Below are 22,253 nucleotides of genomic sequence, written 5' to 3' on the forward strand. Positions count from 1 at the left end.
ACATGGAACAGAGACCTGAATATATTTTTAAAAATTTTCTATTAAAAATAACCACACTATATAATATCAATATAAAGATATAGTAGACACTTCCAACACCCCTTCCAGCATAAAATTCTAGAATTCTGCTATCCTAGGAATCATCGACCCATCCCCCTGAGTTGGAATAAAGAGCTCTTTTATTCGGGGTGTTCTTCGTCTCCATGCCCAGGTCTGGAAGGGGGATTCCCTCCCCTCTGTCCTTATCATGCCTCATCCTGAGCCAACAAATGTCTTTGCCCCTGAGTATGTGTGTGTGTGGCTGACATAATCTAGCCATGTACTCTCTGCCTCAGTTTCTTCATCTGGAAAACAGCATTGGGCTGTGAGGGTATTTGGAGTTTGGGGTTTGCGTTTTCAGGCTACCTACTCCATGACTGACCTTGGCCAAGCCACATCACCCCTCTGAGTCTTCTCCTCGGTGAGATGGACATAAACACTAGTATAGGAAAGTGCTCTGGAAACCAAAAGTACTCTACACATGAAGAATTATTGGTATTAATTTTATCAGTTAAACAGCTGTATCAAGGAGATGCAGACAATAAAGTGAAGAGACACGCTGCCGGTGCCTTGGAAGGGAAACTATTCTGGCCCACAAGGGACTCATGTATTGTGATTATTTATGTAGTTTTACCAAATGGTCTTGGCCTGAAGCCCGAAGGGGTAGCAGCTGCTGAGACTCAGAGCTGTCCACCACTGTGGCTCCTGTCTAACTTCTGCTCAACACAACACCTATCTTTCCCTCTTTTTTTTTTTGTTACTTTATTTTGGTCATTTAATCATTTTTTAAAATTTTTCAATTACAGGTAACATACAATAGTATATTAGTTTCAGCTGCACACCCCAGTGATTAGACTTTATGTAACTTACTAAGTGATCACTCTGATAAATCTATTTCCTTCTGATACTATACATAGTTATTAGAATACTAGAGGCCTGGTGCATGAAATTCTTGCATGGGTGTGGTCCCTAGACCTGGCCAGAGATCAAAGCACGAGCACCTGGCATGGAAGGGCAGGTCCCAGATGCCCTCTGGGACCGGGGTAGCACCTGGGCCTCTGGGCCCCTGCACACCCCCCCTCCACCTGAGTCATCAAGCCCCCACCCTGCTCCCTCAGCACTTGGGAGCCAGGCGGCAGCCCCTCCTCCTGTCGCTGCTGCTGGTCGCCATCTGTGGGGCTATTAGGCCTCACTTGCACCTGCCTTGGCCTGGCGCCACCCGATCACCTGCTTCACCACCCCGCTGTGGTCCTGCTCTCGTTGAGGCCCATGTTTTCTGTATCTATGAGTCTGTTTCTGTTCTGCTTGTTCATTTAGTTTGCTTTTTAGATTCAATTATTAATAGATATGTATTTATTGTCATTTCCAGTGCATAATATTCATGCATGAACGGGGGTCCCTCAGCCCGGACTATACCCTCTCCAATCCGGGACCCCTTGGGGGATGTCTGACTCCCTCTCACAATCTGGAATTGCCGGCTCCTAACTGCTTGCTCACCTGCCTGCCTGCCTGATTGCCCCTAACCACCTCTGCCTGCCTGATCACCCCTAACCATCTCTGCCTGCCTGATCGCCCCTAACCACCTCTGCCTGCCTGATTGCCCCTAACCACCTCTGCCTCGCCCCACACCCGGGACCCAGGATTCCCTCCTCTGGCCAGTCACAGGCACCCAGGACCCAGGCTGGCTTTGCCCTGGCCCGTCGCAGCTGCAGGGGACTGTGGGCAGGCAGCTTGTTCCTCTCCCGGGCCACAGCCTGGCTGGTCCCCATACCTCTCTCCCTAGTGTTGAGTGTCTGAGACATTGTGGCCTGATGCGTGAGGGCATAATGACTATTTGTATATTAGCTCTTTATTATATAGGATATATATTTTTTAATCCTCACCCAAGGACATTTTTTCCATTGATTTTAGGCAGAGTGGAAGGGCAGTTGGAGGGGGGAGGAGAGAAAGAAAGAGAGAGAGAGAGAAAGAGAGAGAGAGAGAAAGAGAGAGAGAGAGAGAGATGGAAGAGAGACACATTGATTGATTGACTCCTGCATGCACCCTGCCCAGGCTGGGGGTCAAATCCACAATCAAGATATGTGCCCTTGACTGGGAATCGAATTCATGACCCTTCAGTCCATGGGCTGACACTCTAACTACTGAGACACACTGGTCAGGGCTTTATTGTTCATATTTTTAATCTTTTTTCCCCCTTCTTTTTCTTAAAGAATACCCTTAAACATTTCATGTAATACTCTTTTGGTGGTGATGAACTCCTTTAGCTTCTTGTCTGGGAAGCTCTTTAATTGACTTTCAATTCTAAATGAGAGATTTGATGAGTAGAGTAATCTTGGTTGTAGGTCCTTGCTTTTTATCACTTTTAATATTTCTTGCCAATCTCTTCTGGCCTGCAAAGTTTCTGTTGAGAAATCTTATGGGCGGTCCCTTGTAGGTAACTGACTACTTTTCTCTCGCTGTTTTTAAGATTCCCTTTGTCTTTAACCTTCTAGTTATGATGTGTCTTGGTGTGGGCCTCGTTAGGGTCATCTTGTTTGGGACTCTGAGCTTCGTGGGCTTGCATATCTATTTCCTTCACCAGGTAAGAAAGTTTTGTCAATACTTTTTCAAGTAGGTCTGCAGTTTCTTGCTCCTTCCAGGGCCACCATGATGCAAATGCTGGTACACAGGCTAAAAGTTGTCCTGCAGGCTCCTTAAGCTGTCTTCATTTTTGAATACATTTTTCTTTTTGCTGTTCTGATTTGGTGTTTTGCTTTTTTTCTGCTTCCTTATATTCCAAGTCACTGGTTTGATTCTCAGCTTCATGTACTCTACTGTTGAGTCCCTGCAATGTAATCTTCACCTCAGTTAGTGTGCCCTTCATTTCTGACTAAGTTCCTTGAGCATCCTTATAACCATTGATTTGGACTCTGTATCTGGTAGTTTGCCTCCATTTCATTTAGTTGTTTTTCTGGAGATTTCTCCTGTTTTGTCATTTGGGACCTCTTTCTTCATCTCCACATTTTGGTGTCTTACCTAAGTTTGTTTCTATGTATTAAGTAGAGCTGCTATGTCTCCCAGACTTGGTAGAGTGACCTTGTTTAGTAGGTGTCCTGTAGGGCCCAGTGGTGCAGCCTCCCCAGTCGCCTGAGCTGGGTGCTCCAGGTGTGCTGTGGGCTGCTGTAGTTGAGCCTTGATTGATGTTGGCATCACAGGGAGGTATTGACCCCCCGCCCCCAAGGCTGCTATGAGGATTGACGTGACTAAGCAGAGGAACTGCAGTGAAGGAGCCCATCCGATGGAGCAGGACTTGCCTCAGTGGGGCTTTGGTGCTCACCAGGTCTGCCCCTGGAGTGTGTCACTTGTGGAGGTGGCCAAGCTGTCCACAGGGTGGACTGGCTCTGGGGCCTCCAGGGATCAGCCACCACCTGTGCCCTGCCCAGGACCACTGGCCCGAGCTACAGAACGAGCTGAAGATGGCTGCTACTTGTGCTGGGCTTGGAGGTGCCCTGGAGAGGCGAAGCTGCGGCTGCCGCTAGTGCCTGGCCTGGGGCCACTTAGCGAGAGGTATGGGGCACTCCAAGGCTAGATGCTGCTTGTTTGCAATTTGTGAACCTTTGAGAGATGTTAGAAAAGTCTTCAGCAAGAGCCAAGATAGGCAGTTTGTATGGAAAAACCACTGGAAAGGTTTGGGTGAGTCCATAAGTTGGGTGGGGCAGGGTCTCAGGGAATCACCAGGGTGGGGCAAATAGTGTGAGCCAGATTAATGGGAACTCAGGCATGGTGCCCTCCTGCCAGCTCTGTTGGGGGAAGGGGTCTCAGAAAAGGTACAGTGACCTCTGTCTGCACTTTTTTTTTAATTAATTAAATCTTTATTGTTCAGATTATTACATTTGTTCCTCTTTTTTCCCCCCATAACTCCCCTCCTCCCAGTTCCCGCCCCACCCTCAGCCCTCACTCCCCACCCACTGTCCTCATCCATAGGTGCACGATTTTTGTCCAGTCTCTTCCCGCATCTCCCACACCCCTTCCCCCCCCCCCCCAGAATAGTCAGTCCATTCCCTTTCTATGTCCCTGATTCTATTATGATCATCAGATTATTTATTCACTTGATTCTTAGATTCACTTGTTGATAGATGCATGTTTGTTGTTCATAATTTGTATCTTTACCTTTTTCTTCTTCTTCCTCTTCTTAAAGGATACCTTTCAGCATTTCATATAATACTGGTTTGGTGGTGATGAACTCCTTTAGCTTTTCCTTATCTGTGAAGCTCTTTATCTGACCTTCAGTTCTGAATGATAGCTTTGCTGGGTAAAGTAATCTTGGTTGTAGGTTCTTGGTATTCATCACTTTGAATATTTCTTGCCATTCCCTTCTGGCCTGCAAAGTTTCTGTTGAGAAATCAGCTGACAATCGTATGGGTATTCCCTTGTAGGTAACTGAGTTTCTTTCTCTTGCTGTTTTTAAGATTCTCTCTTTGTCTTTTGCTCTTGGCATTTTAATTATGATGTGTCTTGGTGTGGTCCTCTTTGGATTCCTTTTGTTTGGGGTTCTCTGCGCTTCCTGGATCTGTAAGTCTATTTCTTTCACCAGGTGGGGGAAGTTTTCTGTCATTATTTCTTCAAATATGTTTTCAATATCTTGCTCTCTCTCATCTTCTGGCACCCCTATAATTCTGATGTTGGTACGCTTGAAGCTGTCCCAGAGGCTCCTTACACTATCTTCGTATTTTCGGATTCTTTTTTCATTTTGCTTTTCCAGTTGGGTGTTTTTTGCTTCTTCGCATTTTGAATCTTTGACTTGATTCTTGCGCTCCTTTGGTCTGCTGTTGGGTGTCTGTATAGTATTCTTTATTTCAGTCAGTGTATGCTTAATTTCAAGTTGGTTCTTTATCACAACATCGAGGGTGTCATTAGATTTCTTGAGGATGTCACTACATTTATCGGCGGTCTCACCAGTCTTTTCGAGGGCCTTACTAAGTTTATCGGCAGCTTCTAGACAGTTCTTGAGAGACCTTAAAAGTGTGGTTTTGAGCTCTATATCTTCCATTTCTGACATTTGTGTCCTGTTTCTTTGTCTCCGCATTTTTTTTATCTTTTCTTGGTGCACCCCCTAGTGGTCTTTGTGCGCAGTCTTATTGTAGTTAAGCCTTGATTGTTGTTGGGAATACCGGGGGTGATTTGACCTCCAGGCTAACTGGCTATGAGAGTCCGCTGTGTCTGCAGTGGGAGAGCTTCTGTGCTGGATCTCTAGGGCGGTGCTAATCTAGCGTTTGCCTGAGGCTATCCGGCAAATGGCTCTGCGCAGGGCTTGGGCAGGGCGGGTCCCCGGGGATCTACAGGGTGGGAAAAGCGAGTAGTTATGGCTGCTCTCAGTTCAGTCCCTAGGGGCTCAGCCTCACAGAGTCCCAGCAACTGCTGCAAACCTCAGAGAGAAAGCTGCCTTCCAGTTCCGACCGAAGCCAGACAGTCCCGCTTCTCCCGTTTGAGTCTGGGTCCCTAGAGACTCGCCCGGATCTGGAGCTCAGAGTCTGAAACTCCCTCCCAATTGAAAACAACAACCGCGCCCTCCGCCGCCAGCCCGCTCCGCGCGCACTCCGCACCTTAGTATTTCACTTCAGCACTGTGCCTCCTCTAAGTCTGGGTATGATATTCTCTTTCCTCCTAGTTGTAGAATTTCCACTCAGCCAGCCTTCCTGTGGTTCTGGATGATGTCCATTCTGTCTTTTAGTTGTATTTTTGATTGGTTGTTCGAGGCAGCAATCTCCGGCATTAACCTATGCCGCCATCTTGGTTTCTCCTATCTGTCTGCACTTTTGTCTGGCAGAAAGCTGCCCCTTCAGCTCTCACCCTGATGTGAGAACATTCAGTTCCTCCCTATATGTCCCTGATGCCTTTCCAGCTGCTGCCCCAGCACAGGAGCTCAGAGGGACTCTGAGTAAATCTGTGCATGGCCTTTGAAGAGGAACTGCTTGGGACTCCAACAGCCTCTGCCTCACTCAGCCACACTCCCTGCTTTTTTTTTTAAAATTAATTTACTTTATTTTATATTTTATTTAGAGAGGAAGGGGGAGAGAGAGAGAGAGAAATAGAAACATCAGTGATGAGAGAGAATCATTGATCGGCTGCCTCCTGCATGCCCCCCACTATGGGTTGAGCCTGCAACTGGGTATGTGCCCCAACTGGGAATCAAACCATGACCTCCTGGTTCATAGGTCAATGCTCAACCACTGAGCAACACCAGCTGGGCCCTGCTGTTTTTTAAAAACAACATTTATTTATTATTGTTTATTTAATCCTTACCCTGTTTATTGATTTCTTTTAGAGAGAGAGGGAGAGAGAGAGAAAGAGAGAGAGAAACATCAATGTGAGAGAAAAACATTGATAAGTTGTCTCCCATACATATCCCAATTGGGTATTGGATCTACAGCCTAGGTATGTGCCTTGACCAGGAGTTGAACCTGCAACCTTTTGGTGTATAGGATGATGCTCAAACCAACGGAGCCACCTGGCCAGGGCTTCCTGCTGTTTTTACAGCCAGAAGTTATGAGGACTTCTCTTCCTGGCACTGGAACCCTAGGCTGGGGTGGACCTGGGACCCCTCACTCCTCAGGGGTGAACCTCTGCAGCCAAGATATCCCTCCCAATTTTTATCCGGCACATGTAGGTATAGGACCAGTCCAGTTCAAGCTTCTGCCCCTCCTCCCGGTCTTGACGTGGCTTCTTTAATTCCCTAGTTGTAGGACTTCCATTCAGCCAGATTTCAGGCAGATCTGACCGATGGTTGTTCTGTAGTTTAGTGTAATTTTGATGTGGTTTGGGAAGAGGTGAGTACCGCATTTACCTAGGCCACCATCTTTACCGGAAGAATCTTTTCCTCTTCTTTACGCCAACTTTGCTCTGTCCCTTAGGACAAATCTCAGGCATCCTCCTCCCACCCGTGTTCCTGGCTAGCCCAGCTCTGTTGACACCCATGCTTTCTTTGCTTTCTGGGCACAGATGTCAGAGGCTGCCAAGTGCCCATGTTGGAGTGGTTTTAGCTATCACCTAATGATTCCTTCAGTAGAAAAATTATTTTTTGAGTCCTTACCTTGTGCATATACAGAATAGGTACTGTTCTGGGAGTTGGTGTTAAAGTGATGAATACGACAGATGAAGTCCTTGGTCTTATGGAGCTTGGGAGGAGACAGACATAATATACAAGCAGACAATGAATACGGGTGCAGGGGTCATTAGATAGTGCTAAGTCCCACAAAGAAAAGCAGAGGAAATAGCTCTAGAGTGGCTGGGGTGGGGGAGTGGTGGTCGGGAGACCTCTTGGAGGAGCTGACATGTGAGCTGAGACCCAAAAGAACAATGAAGCAGTCAAGGGAAAACTGAAGGAGGGAAGTCCAGGCAGAGGGAATGGCTCGTCCAGAGTCCTTAGTTAACGGGTAAAGCACAGAGAGGGTGAGGGGCTTGCATAAGGTTGCACAGACAGTCAACAGCAGAGGAGCAGCACTGAAATCCTGTCCTCTGGACTCCCAGGCCACTCCTCTGTCCATGCAGCCCTTATCTCTTCTTTATGAAATGTCAGCTCCTCAAGGGCAAGGTGGAACTCCCTACCTGTCAATCATTTCTCCTCCCCAGCCAGGGTCCTCGTGTGCACTGCAGCCCTGCTCTAGCCTTGCCCTCCAGAGATAAAAGGAACGAGGCAAGAACAGAGAGAAAGCAGAGTGGCCAAGTGGCTCCTGCCATTAATTGCTAAGCACAATAAACCCATCGGAATCGCAGCCTTTTAACGGCCTCGTTTAATTAATGCTAAATGACTGTGAGACCCATATGGATTTATACATTAGATCCACATTAACACCAAATCGTTTGATCACGAATCACTGTTAAAATAATGAACACAGGCGCTTTACAGCCAGATGAGATGTGACCAGCCTCCTGCCCAGCTTGTGGGGGACAAAGCCCTCTTCTCAGGGACCTGCTTCCTTGTGTCTTTTCCTTCTTTCTTTCCCTTTAAGGTGTTGTTTCCAAAAGGCATTTATTGAGCTGTTCATGTGCCAGGCATTGCGCTAGCACTGTGTGTGTGAGTGTATGTGAGTGTGTGTGTGTGTGTGTGTGTGTGTGTGTGTGTGTGTAACAAAACCTCCCTCCTGGAGCTTGCAGTCTAAAGGAGGGGGTGAGGTATGCGCTGGAAAAGGAAGCCTATTACAAGAGAAACACATTTATCAGGCATCTGCTAAGTTCTGAGGCTTTACAAATATCGTATCCAATCCTCTCAACATTGGGAGGTAAGCACTATGATCGCTTAGGGCAGTGGCCGGCAAACTCATTAGTCAACAGAGCCAAATATCAACAGTACAACGATTGAAATTTCTTTTGAGAGCAAATTTTTAAAACTTAAACTATATAGGTAGTTTGCTTCTTCTTTGTAGCCATGTCAAACAGGACACCTAAAAAATGTTTCATTTTATAATACTAAAGCCACCAACACAAAAGAATTACAATTCTTAAACTGATGACAAAAATACCTGTAGGATTTGCAGCTGGTTGGAAAAATACAGGTAATTTTATGCTTCAAGTAGGTACTTTTGTCACCCGCGCGCGATTTGCGGACGCGACTAGCACTAACCACTGCACATGAGACTGCTGACTGACTGGCTCACTCAACTCCTGCATGAATCACACGCGCCTCCCCCGCGCTGCGTCTCCCGTCTCTCGTCGCCCGACCCACCGACACCCCCACTTCTTCTAACACCACTTCTTCAAAATAGGCTTGCCCAGGCTGAAAACCGACTTCTGCGCACGGGCCACGAAGTTTCAATCGCACTGTACGTGCACACTCACACGTGGTATTTTGTGGAAGAGCCACACTCAGGGGGCCAAAGAGCTGCATGTGGCTCGCGAGCCGCGGTTTGCTGACCACTGGCTTAGGCAGATGAGAAAACTGTGCTTGTTAAGGATGAGTACGTTGCCCAAGGGCATGCATTTAGTTAAGGCAAAATTGGAAAGAAAGCCCAGATTTCACCTCCAGAGGCCGTGTTAATTGCACTGGAAGGCCCTGCTTCTAAAACAGCTTTTAGAGGTCGTGGTCCTCAGTCCTGGCTGTGCCTCGGGGCTTTCCGTCGGGGGCACTGTCTGCTCTATGCGGGAGAAGGCTTTGGAGGGTGCCTGTAGGTCTGTACTGGTGGCTAGTGTTGTTGGATGGTGAGAGGGAAGGCACTCCCTGCCTCTTCCCCTTTGTCATCCAACCCTGTCTGGCCCGCTGGCCATCTGTGCTCACACATCGCCTCCACACAATATCCAGGCTCCTCTTCCAAATGACTTAATTAAATTCCTTCCTGAGAATCAGGTTATTGGATTAGCTCACTGGGAGGGGGATGGGCCCCGCCCCACTGGGGGGCATGTGCCAGTCCCGTGGCTGCAGGAAGGGACTGCCCTTACTCCCCAGTGTTTACTTCATCACACATCCCTCCCCTGGGCTTAAGCATGAGCAGAGGACAGGAGTGGCCCATGGGTGAAGGGGGATGACGAGCACAGCAGGAAATAGACAGGACCACTCTCTGGGCACTGCCATGGGGAGGGATGTGGCAGTGCCAGCTCATTCTCTTCCTCCAGGACCTCCAGTCCTAGACATACTACTGGTGCTGTTTCACTGCCATGATTTTCCCTGAATGAATCTACCCTGGACAGGGGATGATAGAATGTCCCTTAGAGGTTTAACAGTCGTCCTTAGGGAGCTTCTAGAGAAAATTGGAAACACCACGTGGTTGGTGAAGGCAGAGCAAAGATTGCTGCCCCCCACATGGACCCAAGTGCCAGAATGGTCTAGTGCAGCCGCGGGCAAACTACGGCCTGCAGGCCGGATCCGGCCATTTGAAATGAATAAAACTATTGAAATAAAAGACCGTACCCTTTTATGTAATGATGTTTACTTTGAATTTATATTAGTTCACACAAACGCTCCATCCATGCTTTTGTTCCGGCCCTCCGGTCCAGTTTAAGAACCCACTGTGGCCCTCGAGTCAAAAAGTTTGCCCACCCCTGGTCTAGAGGGCACACAGGCTTTGTTGAGTATTGACCTACGCTTCTATTTTTTTTTAAAAAAATTAAATTCTTTATTGTTGAAAGTATTACATATGTCTCCTTTTTCCCCCATTGACCTCTCCCTGGCCACTCCTGCCCCCCAGCACATGCCCTTGCCCCCCATAGTGTCTGTGTCCATTGGTTATGCTTATATGCATGCATACAAGTATTTTGATTGATCTCTTACCCACCCCCTTCCACCCTCCCCTGCCTTCTCTCTGAGTTTTGACAGTCTGTTCAATGCTTCTATGTCTCTGGATCTATTTAAAAAATATTTTTATTGATTTCAGAGAGGAAGGGAGAGGAAAATAGAGATAGAAACATCAATGATGTAAGAGAATCATTAATTAGCTGCCTCCTGCACGCCCCACATTGGGGATTGAGCCTGCAATCTGGGCACATGACCTGACCAGGAATCAAACCATAACCTCCTGGTTCATAGGCCGACATTCAACCACTGAGCCATGCCGACTGGGCTACCCTCCTATTTTTCATTGCAGAATAACATACATAGAGAAATGTAAGTAGTGAATTTTCAAAAATGGAACCAAGTCACATTCTAACTACTATCCAGCACCCGGAAACTCCTTTGGTCTCTACCCTTACCTCTAAGGTGGCCACTGCCCCAACTTCTGACACCATAAATTAGTTTTGCTTGGCTTGTACTTTATGGAAATGGAACCTCACAGTCTATACTCTTTTGAATCTGGTTTCTTTCACTTAAAATTACTTTATTTTTTTGAATTTATTGGGTTGACATTGGTTAATAAAATTAGTAGGTTTCAGGTGTATAATTCTATAATACATCGTTTGCATATTATATTGTGTTTACCACCCCAATGGTTTCTTTCACTTAATATTATATTGGTGGGATTCATGTTGTAAGCATAGATTATGTATTTCCTTTGCTGTGTAATATCCTGTTATGTGAATATACCATGAAATGGTTACCCATTTGACTGTTGATAAGCATGTAGGTAGTTCTGGATTTGAGCTGCTGTGAGTAGTGCTTCTGAGAGCACTATTGTGCACGTCTTCTGGTGACAGTATATATGCATTCTGCTGAGCGTATACATAGGAATGGAATTGCTGGGTCATGGGGGGTGTGCATGCCCAGCTGTGGTAGGCAGTGTGCTGGTCGACTTCTGAGGGTCATCATGAGCATGTTAGGTCAGGACCTCCAAGACACAGAAGCCCAGATGGGACGAGAGGTGCAAGTGGTTTATTGGAGGAAATCCTGTGAAGGGCATAGGGGAGGAAACAGGAGTGGGAGGGGCAGGCTTCAGACCTCCGTATAGATCTGACCCTGTGGAAGGAGAGGCAGAGGGAAGGAGGACAGGGTAGGAAGAATCTGGGACCCGGTTCAGGTCTAAGAAGGTGATGGCTGGGCTGATGGAGTCTCCAACCAAAGTTGCCGTCAGAAGAGGCCTGCCAGCTGCGCTCGGCCATTAGGGGAAGCACGGCCCCAGCAGGAATGTGATTTGGGATCTAGAGGAATGGGAGCCGTGCTCCCTGCAGCAGGAGAGTTGAGGCGTTCACATTTGTGGCTACCACGTGAGAATTATGCACCCTGTGGATGATTGATAGAAGTACACTGAGCACCTGAAAGCCGAGGTTTTGGAATCAAACAGGCTGAGCTCAAGCCCAGCTCAATCATTTGCCAGCTCTCCCATAGGTTGCCTAACCTGTGAGCCCCAGTCTTCAAGTCTGTAAAATGAAGTAATAACAATGAATTCAAATGGTTGTTGTAAGAATCAGATGAGATAATACAATGAAAACACCCAAATGCACAGTAATCATTCAACAAATATTAGAAGCTCATTGTTCACTCAGCACATTCACTGACACCCATAATACGCTGAGTACTGTTCAAGGCTCAGGGAGTGTAGCAGTGAGCAAAAGAGAGGGTGTATTTTAGTAGAAGGAGTTAGACAATAAACAGACAACCGAGCAAAATATAAAATGTGTCCGAGTTTTGTAACTGTGATGGAGGAACATGAAGTAAGAAAGCGGGAGGGCTTTGTCTTATGCTACCAGAGTGGGGAAGGAAGCCTCTCCCAAAAGGTGACGTTTGAGCGGAGAGCACTAGGCAATGAGGGACATAGACATTCTGGTGAATTGGGTCGTGTGTTTCAGGTCAAAGAAACAAGGGCCAAAGCCCTGTGGTCAGCTGCACTTCGCCTGCTAGAGGAACAGTATGGAGGCCGGTGGGCTGGAGCAGAGTGGGAGGCAGAGGGTGGCTGGGGATGAGGTTGGAGAAATATTTGGGGCAGGAAATGCAGAGTTGGAGTCATGGCTTTTTATCTAAATAAGATGGGAAGTCAATGTAGATTATGCAGTCTTCCCAGTTCTCCACATTCTTGCCAACACTTTCACCTGACAGTTTTTCATGCCACTGTGACAGGCATAAAGTAGAATCTCCTTGTTTTAATTTGGATTTCTCATATTATTGAAGAGGTTGAAGAGTTCTGAGGAAAAATTTTATTCATTTGGATTTCTGCTTCTATGGATTGCCTATTCATATTTGTTGCCTATTTTTCTATAGAATTTTCTGTCTTTTTGATTCACAGTTTTTTGTGTTATAGACAGTATTCTTTAATGATTTTAGACTTTGAAATATTTTCTATTAGTTATCACTTGTTTGCTAATTTCGTCTGTAGATCTGCAGTAGGTTGGGTATTATCTTCCAAGAGTTCCTGTCTACCTGGAACGTTAGAATGTGACCTGATTTGGAAAGAGTCTTTGCTGATGTAATTAGTTAAGGATCTCAAGATGAACTCTTCCTGGATTTAGGATGGGCTATAAATGCAATGACTGGTGTCCTAATAAGAAGAGGCAAGGACACAGAAAGACACATAAAGAAAGTCATGTGAAGACAGAAGCAGAGACTGGAGTTATGCTGCCATAAACCAAGGAACGCCTGGGATCCTCAGAAACTGGAGGAGCCTTCAGAGGCAGCATGGCCCTTCTGACACCTTGACTCTAGACTTCAAAACTGTGAGAGGATAAACTTCTGTGGTTTTAAGCCACCCGGCTGTGGAACATGTAATGACGGCCCCAGGAAACTAATACAGATGTTGGTACTGGCTAGTGGTGTGCGGCTACAAATACCAAAAATGTGGATGTGGCTTTGAAATTGGGTAATGGGCAGAGGCTGGAAGAATTTCGAGATTTATTATAGAAAAAGCCTCCATTGTACTAAAGAGATTGTTGACAGGAACATGAACGTTAAAGGCAATTCTAATGAGGGCTCAGAAGGAAGCGAGGAGCACAGCTGAGACAGTCTCTATCATTTTAGAGAATACAGTGAGCATCATGAACAGAACGCCGCTAGAAATATGAATGTCAAGGGCACTTCTGGTGAGGCCTTAAGAGGAAATGAGGAACATGTTATTGGGAACTGGAGCAAAGGCAATCTTGTTGTCAAATGGCAGAGAACTTGGCTGGTTAATGTTCTACTGCTGGGTGACAAGCAGAGCTTGACTTGCGTATTTAGTTGAGATTTCTAAGCAACATGTGGAAGGTGTGGCTTGGATTCTCTTTACTGTTGATAGGAAGGCCCAAGAGGAAAGAAAGAAACTGGGGGGGGGGGGGATTGTTAAACTTAAGGGAACCGATGCCTGATCATTTTGGAGTTCTACCCTTATCCAGATTGCTTTAATTAGGAAATTCACTGTTGAGAGAATACACTCCAGAGAGAGCACCAAGGGTGGGGCTAGACAGCATTTTGCTGGAGAGATTAAGTATGTGACTAATGGAAACCACTGACCATCTCAGCAGAAGCCAGGCATAAAGGCGGGGTTATCCAGGAAGTATCTGGAGAACTGTCATGTCAAATGGCGTCAATCCCCTTGACATACACTGGAGACCCACAAGGTTTGTGAGAATGCTATGCCAGCAGAAACACTGCCATCTTGGACTGAAAGGGACAGAGACTGGATATAATGAATGAAGGCTGTCAGACTTCTAGGATTATACAGGCAGGAAACTAGTTGATAGAGCTACTCAACTGTAAGCATGGGCTACCCTTTTATAAAGGATGAGTGACTTGGAGGGCAGAGCCATAGATGTAGAGACAGAGGACAGAGGACAGAGAAGCAGGGGCTACCATGTGGGCCCAGAGGATAGAACATCACGCCACACAGGATTTTTCTTAGGCCTTGAAATCCATAGGATTTGCCCTTCTGGATTTTGGACTTGCCTGGGAATGGTGACTCTTGTATTCCTTAAAACATTTCCCTTTTGGAATGGGAATGTTTATTCTCTGCTTGTCCCATCATTGTGTTTTAAGCAGATAACTTGTTTTCTAGTCTTGCAGTTATACAGATGGAGAGAGAGTTTGCTCCAGAATGGATTATACCCAGAGTCTAACCCAGCCATGGGCAAACTACAGCCCGCGGGCCGGATCCGGCCCATTTGAAATGAATAAAACTATTGAAAAAAAAGACCGTACCCTTTTATGTAATGATGTTTACTTTGAATTTATATTAGTTCACACAAACACTCCATCCATGCTTTTGTTCCGGCCCTCCGGTCCAGTTTAAGAACCCATTGTGGCCCTCGAGTCAAAAAGTTTGCCCACCCCTGGTAACCTATACCTGATTTATTTAGGTCATGAGATTTGGGACTTTTTGTTTTGATGATATTTAGATAAGATTTTAGACTCAGAATTGTTGCTGAAGTGGTTTAAGACTTTTGTGAGTATTTTGCATGTGGGAAGGATGTGAGTTTTGGAGGACCGAGGGAACACTGTAGTGGGTTAAATAGTGTTTCCCAAGAAGCTATGTTGAAGTCCTAACCCCTGGCACTTGTGCATATGACCTTATTTTGAAAAAGGGTCTTTGTAGATGTAATCAAATTAAAATGAAATCTTTAGGGTGAACCCTAATCCAATATGACTGGTATTCTTATAAGAAGTGGATAATACCACGTGAATACAGAGACTTGATGAGAGGAGGTGGCCATATAATGATAGAGGCAGAGATTGGAGTGATATAGCTACAAGCCCAGGGATACCAAGGATTGTTGACCAACACCAGAAGCTAAGAAATTGAGGGAGAATTCTTCTCTCTGGGCTTCAGAGGGAGCATGGCTCTGCTGATGCCTTGATTTTAAACTTATAGTCTCTAAAACTATGAGACAGTAAATTCCTGTTGAGGTACCATCCAGTTGTGGTACTTTAAGTGTTAGAGAAACCCTAGAAAACCAATACAGTATCTTTTCAATTAATAGAAATATTTAATTTTGATATTGTCAAAGTAATCAATGTTTTTGCCTTATGGTTTTTGCTAATTGGGCTTTACTTATAAAGTTCATCCCTGCCCGAAATCATAAGGGGAGTTTTATTCATTTTTTAAATTAGGTTTAGTATTTTACCTTTCAATTTTAGGTCTTTAATCTATTTGGAATCCACCTTTCTATATGGTAATTTTTTGGCAAACCATTAACTAAATAAATTATCTCTTTCTCACTAATTTGTGGTGCCATCTTTATAATGTATCCAGTTCCTATACACATGTCCGTTTATGTATTTTCTCTTCTGTTCCACTGGATTTGTATGTCTGTTCTTGAGTCAGAACCAAACTTTATAAAATTATGTAGCTCTGTTGTATGTCCTAATATCTAATATAGCAAATCACCATTCTTTGTTCTTTTTAAAAATTGATTTAGCTATTTGCGGACCTTGAATATTCATTTTTGCATGTATTAATTTTGGAATCAATTTGTGAACTTTCTAAAAAAGTCTGATAGAATTCTGATTGAACTTTAATTGAATTTGAAGATGATAGAGTTTCATTAAATTCTCTTCAAATTTGCATTTAGATCTAGAGGGGGATTGAATTCAGTCTGTGTATCTATACCTATTTGCATCTGCCTGTCTATCTATACTGATGGATGTACATACACATTTTGCACATGACCACCTTGTAAGTGGGTTATGGTCTTACTTCAAGAGGAACATAATGCAAATGCCTGGTTGACTCTCCTTTATTGGTTTTAGGAGCCATTGATGAGCAATAGCTAAATCAGTTAATACATGAGGAGTTGCAATAAGGTTGATATTTTAATTTGATGCATTTTTATTGATTTTATTGATTTCTACCCCTTTTTTCTTTTATTATTTTCTTCTTTGGGTTTCTTCTGTAACTTTTTTCCTAAATTCTGAATCAAATACTTAGCTCATTTTTTTCTGTCTTTGTTTTCTGATAAATATAGTTAAAGCCACTAATTTTCTGTAAGTCTTACTTTACACGTGTGCTATAAATTTTGACATGTAGTGTTTTTATTGTCATTTAGTTCTAAGGAATTTGTAATTTTCCCTATGGTTTCCTCTTTAATACAAGTGTTATTAAATAGCTTGGATTTTCAGTTTATATACATTTGGGATGAATAAAAACCTGTTTTTTTTTGTTATCAATTTATATTTTGCTTACAGTATTTGGAAATGGTTGAATCATCACCCTTTGTAGCCTAGTTCATAGTAGACTTTTTAGAAAGATTTTAATAAATTAAAATAAGCTTTTACATAATCTACACTAATAAAAGACAAACATGCAAATTGACCATACCTTTGCTATGCCTTAAGCCACGCCCACCAGCCAATCAGAGTGACTGTATGCAAATTAACCCAACCAAGATGGTGGCCGGCAGCCACGGAGCTGGAGCAAGCAGGAGACTTGGTTGCCCCAATGATGGAGGAAGCCAAGCTTCCCGCCTGCCGCAGCAGCTTTGAGCTCCATTCAAAGCAACAAAGTTTCAATTATAGAAGATAAATAAACTCCAAATACCTGCTTCAGCCAGCTATGGCCATGGAGCTGGAGCGAGCAGGAAGCTTCCCTCCTGCCCGCCCTGGCCGGCTCTGAGCTCCTCTCAAGGCTACAAAGTTTATTTATTTACCTTCAATTATAGAAGGTAAATAAATCCCAGAATAAAAAAGAAAAAAGAAAAAAAGGAGAGGCTAGGAGCTTCTGTTGCTGGGGGGCTTGGCCAGCCTGAAAACAGCCCTCAGCCCCTCACCCAGACTGGCCAGGCACCCCAGTGGACCCCCCACCCTAAAGGGGGTGTGGCCAGCCTGAAAACAGCAATCAGCCCCTCACCCAGGCTGGCTAAACCTCCATGAGGTGAGGGTCCCCACTGGGGGCGGGGGCTTGACCAGCCTGCAAATAGCCATCAGCCCCTCACCCAGGCTGGCCAGGTACCCCAGTGGGGTCCCCCACCCTGAAGTGGGTGTGACCAGCTTGCAAACACCCATCAGCCCCTCACCCAGGCTGACCAGGCACCCCAGCAGGACCCCCACCCTGGTCTGGGACACCCTTCAGGGCAAACCAGCCGGCCCCCACCCATGCACCAGGCCTCTATCCTATATAATAAGAGGGTAATATGCAAACTGACCCTAACCACAGAACGACTGGGGATGACTGGTCACTATGACACACACTGACCACCAGGGGGCAGATGCTCAATGCAGGAGCTGCCCCCTGGTGGTCAGTGCGCTCCCACAGGGGGAGCTCTGCTCAGCTACAAGCCAGGCTGATGGCTGCCAGTACAGTGGCGGTGGTGGGAGCCTCTCCTGCCTCCTCAGCAGCGCTAAGGTTGTCTGACTGCAGCTTAAGCCTGGTCCCCACTGGCAAGTGGACATCCTCTGAGGGGTCCCAGACTGCAAGAGGGTGTAGGCCGTGCTGAGGGACCCCCCGAGTGTACAAATTTTTGTGCACCGGGCCTCTAGTCCTATATAATAAGAGTAATATGCAAATTGACTGAACAGGGGAACGACTGGTTGCTATGACATGCACTGATCACCAGGGGGCAGACACTCAACACAGGAGCTGCCCCCTGGTGGTCAGTGTGCTGGCAGCACCACTCAGCCAGAACTGGCCTCACAGCTCACGACATGTGAGCGCAGCAGTGGTGGTGGAGCCTCTCCTGCCTCTGCAGCAGTGCTAAGCCATCAGTCTGACATCCCCCAAGGGCTCCAGGACTGTGAGAGGGCACAGGCAAGGCTGAGGACCCCTCTCCCCAAGTGCTTGAATCTCGTGCACTGGGCCTCTAGTATTACATAACACGTGGAGGGAGAGAAAGAGTATGAAGCTGAAGGTCTGTGGGACACCATGATTCCAGGGAGGATGCAGGATGCTGCTTCTCTGGGTGAGGAGCGCAGACTCTTCCACCTGGTGGTTTCAGATGGGGTCCAAGGTGTGCCTTTCCTCAGAGTGCACCAGCGTCTTCAGTCTCCAGAACAGAGAAGGCCTGACCCAAGGGCCTTTTGGTGGCCACCAAAACCAGGTTTCTGGGAGGAAGTTCAGGGCTGAAGATGGGCAGGAGCTCAGAATGGAAGCCCTGCTCCTGAAGGTACAGCAGCCGGTCCAGTAGAATCAGTGTCTCCACCAGTGGGGCCAGCAATAGGGCCAGGCTGGAGAAAGCTACCACGTGGTTCTCCTGGGCCTGGTGGGCCTGAAGAGCAGCCAGATTCAGTGGCAGCTGGGGATCCAGCCCCACCCGCTGTAGCCCCCGCTGCACATATTCTTCAGTTTTGAGCTCATGGACCCTGGGGATCCCCTGCACGTCTGGCTGACGGAGCTTGGCTGGACATGCCGGATGACCGTCTCTGGTGCTGCCCGGTAGCAGTGGGTTCGGAGGCCAGGGCCTGCATTCTGTAGCCTCTCGGCATATTCCTCCAGGGCATGGCAGGCCCCCATCCGCAGCCTGTAAGACAGTTCATAGCCAGGCAGTGCAGCCACTCACTGGCTCAGTGGGTAGCTGCCAGGGTCACTCAACTTCATGTAGCAGCAGCCCACTGAGGCCAGGGCCACCACCTCAGGGCAGGAGGAGAAATGCCTCAGCAAGGTGACACTCAGGTCACCACAGGCATGGAGGCCTGTCAGCAGCAAGCGGACCTCACCCTGAGGTGAGGTCTCTAGCGGAAACAGAACCTCCTCACAGAGGGTTCTGGGGTTTACCCACTGAACCACATGGTGTGGGGAGAGGTGAGAGTGAATTGCACCACCTGCGGGTTCCTCTTCTCCTCTTTTTCCAGAGCTTGCAGGAGCTCCTGGCCCAGGTGCTGGGTGCTCTCCACCAGTCTCTGATCCCCTTCAATGCTCTTCACCTTCAGCTCTAGCCCCAGAGACATGAAGCGGGAGAGATGGCCCTGCCTGAGTCTACATCCACAACCTGGGTGCAGCCTGTGCGGTCACTCAGCTTTTTCACCAGCTTCCCAGCCGCCAGATCTCATGGTGCTTCTTGGGCCTGACGTTTTCAGAATGGAGCTTTCAGTCGGCAGCTCTGGCTTGGGTTCTCCCGAAACTCTGAGGGGGTCTGGGGAAAGGCCAAGGCATAGGCTGTGGGCTTCAGGGCCAGCAGGGTGAGTGGCCACACTGACCTGTACCTGACCACAGGCATCCCCAGCAGCCGTGTGGTCAGCTATGGTGAGTTCGGTCCTTCATTGCTTCCTGCCATGAGCAAGGGAGTGTGCCCCACAGATTGTCTGTAAAAAAATTCGATGATGTAGGCGTCCAGGATGGAACAGTAGAGAGACAGGACACGGGTGAGATCCACCGCTAGCTGCCTCCTCTCTTCGTGAGAGGGGCCCCGGGCAGAAACACCTGGCATCAGGGTCCAGTCGGTGGCGCCTGGAGAGAGAACGCGGTGAGGAGGGAAGCAGAGTCAGCACCAGGCGGGTCCGGGACGCTGCTGGGCTCAGCTCCGCAGGCCTCAGCTCTGCAGGTGGGATGAGAAGAAAGCGCTCTGCACTGGCCCAAGACACTCCATGGTGGGCTTTTAAAAATGTTCCCACGTGAGCTAAAAATATACACACTCCTCATGGTTGTAAACTCCTATTCTGTCTTAGTTCAAGGTATCAACTGTATGATTCAGATCTATTTGCTTATTTTGTCTTCTTAATATGTAAATCTCTGAGAGGGTATGTGAAATTACTTAAGTATAGTTTTTGATGGATCTCTATTCCCCCCCTAATATTAGCTGTTGCTTGATAGTCTTTGAGTTTATGCTATTAGACACACACATGTTCATTATCCCGTGGTCCTTGGGTCTTCCTGACCTATTGTTCTTTACAGTTTATAATGGTCTTCTTTGTCCCTTATAGTTTTCTTTTTGGCCTGGCCTAAAAATAAAACCGTGGTTTATTTTTCCATGGAACACCTTTTCTGTTTGTATTGTTAGGCAGTCAAAGAAAACCCAAAATATCAGTGTCCCAAACAAGGTAGAAATTTACTTCACTAAAGTTCTGAAGATGCCTAGGGTTGGCGTTACTTAAATATGGTAGTTTATTTCATCTTCTTTTTTGGGGGTTAATCCTCACCCAAAGATATTTTTTCCATTGATATTTTTAGAGAGAGTGGGAAGGAGGAAGGGTATGGGGAGGGAGGAGAGAAAGAGAAAGAGAAATATTGATGTGAGAGAGGCACATCGATCAGTTGCCCCCTGCACATGCCACGACCAACCGGGGCAGGGCATCAAACCTGCAACCAAGGTACGTGCCCTTGATGGGGAATTGAACCCTCAACCCTTCAGTATGTGGGTGCATGCTCTAACCATTGAGAAACATCAGCCAGAGCAGTTTATTTCTTCTTAATTCAACATAGCCAGACAAGAGCTGCTATGGCAGCCCCGGAAAGTTCTTAGGGACCCAGTGTCCTTCCATCTTACCTTCCACAATCCCTAACTTATACCTCTTGTCTTCATGATTTGGTAAGAAGGAAAGAAGAAGAGATAGGAGAAGAGCATGCCCCTTTGTTTAAGAATATTTCCTGGAAGTTGAACATGCCATTACCATTTACATTCCATGATTGGGACTTCATCCCAGGCCACTCCTACAGCAAGGGAGGTTAGGAAAGATAGTCTTTATTCCAGGAAGCCAGATGTTTAGCCAAAAATTGTTGTATCATATTGAAGAAGGGAAGAATGAATGTAGTTGGCACTTATCCATCTATGCCATATGATCTTTTTATTTTTCAATTTGCTGTAGATTTTGCTTTTTCAATTGAAATTTTATGGAGATAATTGTAGATTCACATGTGTTATAAGGAACTAGTGTCTCGGTGCACAAAATTCATAGGGTCCCAAGCCTGGCCAGCGATCAGGGCCAATCTGTGGGGTGAAAGGCGAGGTGATCAGGGGGCCCCTGCTGGCACCGCCTTGGCTGGCCTGGTGCCACTCGCTTGCCGGCCCTCCTTCCTGCTGCCACTGCAGCTGGTTGCCTCCCTCTGCAGGGTGACCGGTGGGGCGATCAGGCTGGGAGTAGCTCCTGCATTGAGTGTCTGCCCTTGATTGTCAGTGTGTATCATAGCAACCAGTCATACTGCCAGTCGTTCTGCTGTTTGGTCAATTTGCATATTAGGCTTTTATTATATAGGATAATATGGAGCTATCCTATATACACTTTAACCAGTTTCCCCTATTGGTAACATTTTGCAAAACTATCTTATACTATCACAACCAACATATTGACATCGATGCAATCCACCAATCTTACTCCTTATTCAGATTTCTTTAGTTTTACTCATACTTATTTGTGTCTCTGTGTGTGCATGCATGTGTGAGAGCATGCAGTTCGCTCTTTGTGTATGGGGGGGGGGGAGAGAGAGAGAGAGAGAGAAAGAGAGAGAGAGAGAGAGAGAAACATTGATGTGAGTTCTTTACAAATGTTTAGTTATTTACAAATTCATCATGTGTGCAGGTTTGTGTATCCATGACCATAGTCAAGATGCTGAAGAGTTCTATCACCTTGTTGCCCTTCTGTAACCACATCTATCTCCATTCTCCCTCCCCCAGCATCCCCTATCCCTGCAACCACTAAGCTGTCACTGAAAACATGTTATATAAATGAATTATATATATGTAAATATTTTGGGATTGACTTTTTTCTCTTTGTATAATTTCCTGGAGATTTACCCAAGCTGTTGCGTGTATTCATGGTTCATTGCTGAGCACTGTTTCATGATATGTGTGCACCGAGTTTGTTTAATCACCCATCTATTCAAGGACAGCTGAACCGATTCCAGTGTTTGGCTATGACAATAAAAGCTGCTATGACCATTCATGCACATGTTTTTGTGTGAACATAAATTTTCATTTCTCTGGATTAAATGCCCAAGAGTAGAATTTCAGGGTTGTATGCATGTTTAGTCTCAGGAGATGGTTAC

General features: G+C 46.3%; 1 pseudogene; it reads right to left on the reverse strand.

Annotated features, from left to right (window-relative positions):
* Window positions 1–18,369: 18,369 nt before the first annotated feature.
* LOC118664050 lies at window positions 18,370–19,701 on the reverse strand (annotated as a pseudogene).
* Between the last annotated feature and the right edge of the window lie 2,552 nt (window positions 19,702–22,253).

This window comes from Myotis myotis, unplaced genomic scaffold, assembly GCF_014108235.1.
Source record: "Myotis myotis isolate mMyoMyo1 unplaced genomic scaffold, mMyoMyo1.p scaffold_m19_p_10, whole genome shotgun sequence".
Lineage (NCBI taxonomy): Eukaryota > Metazoa > Chordata > Mammalia > Chiroptera > Vespertilionidae > Myotis > Myotis myotis.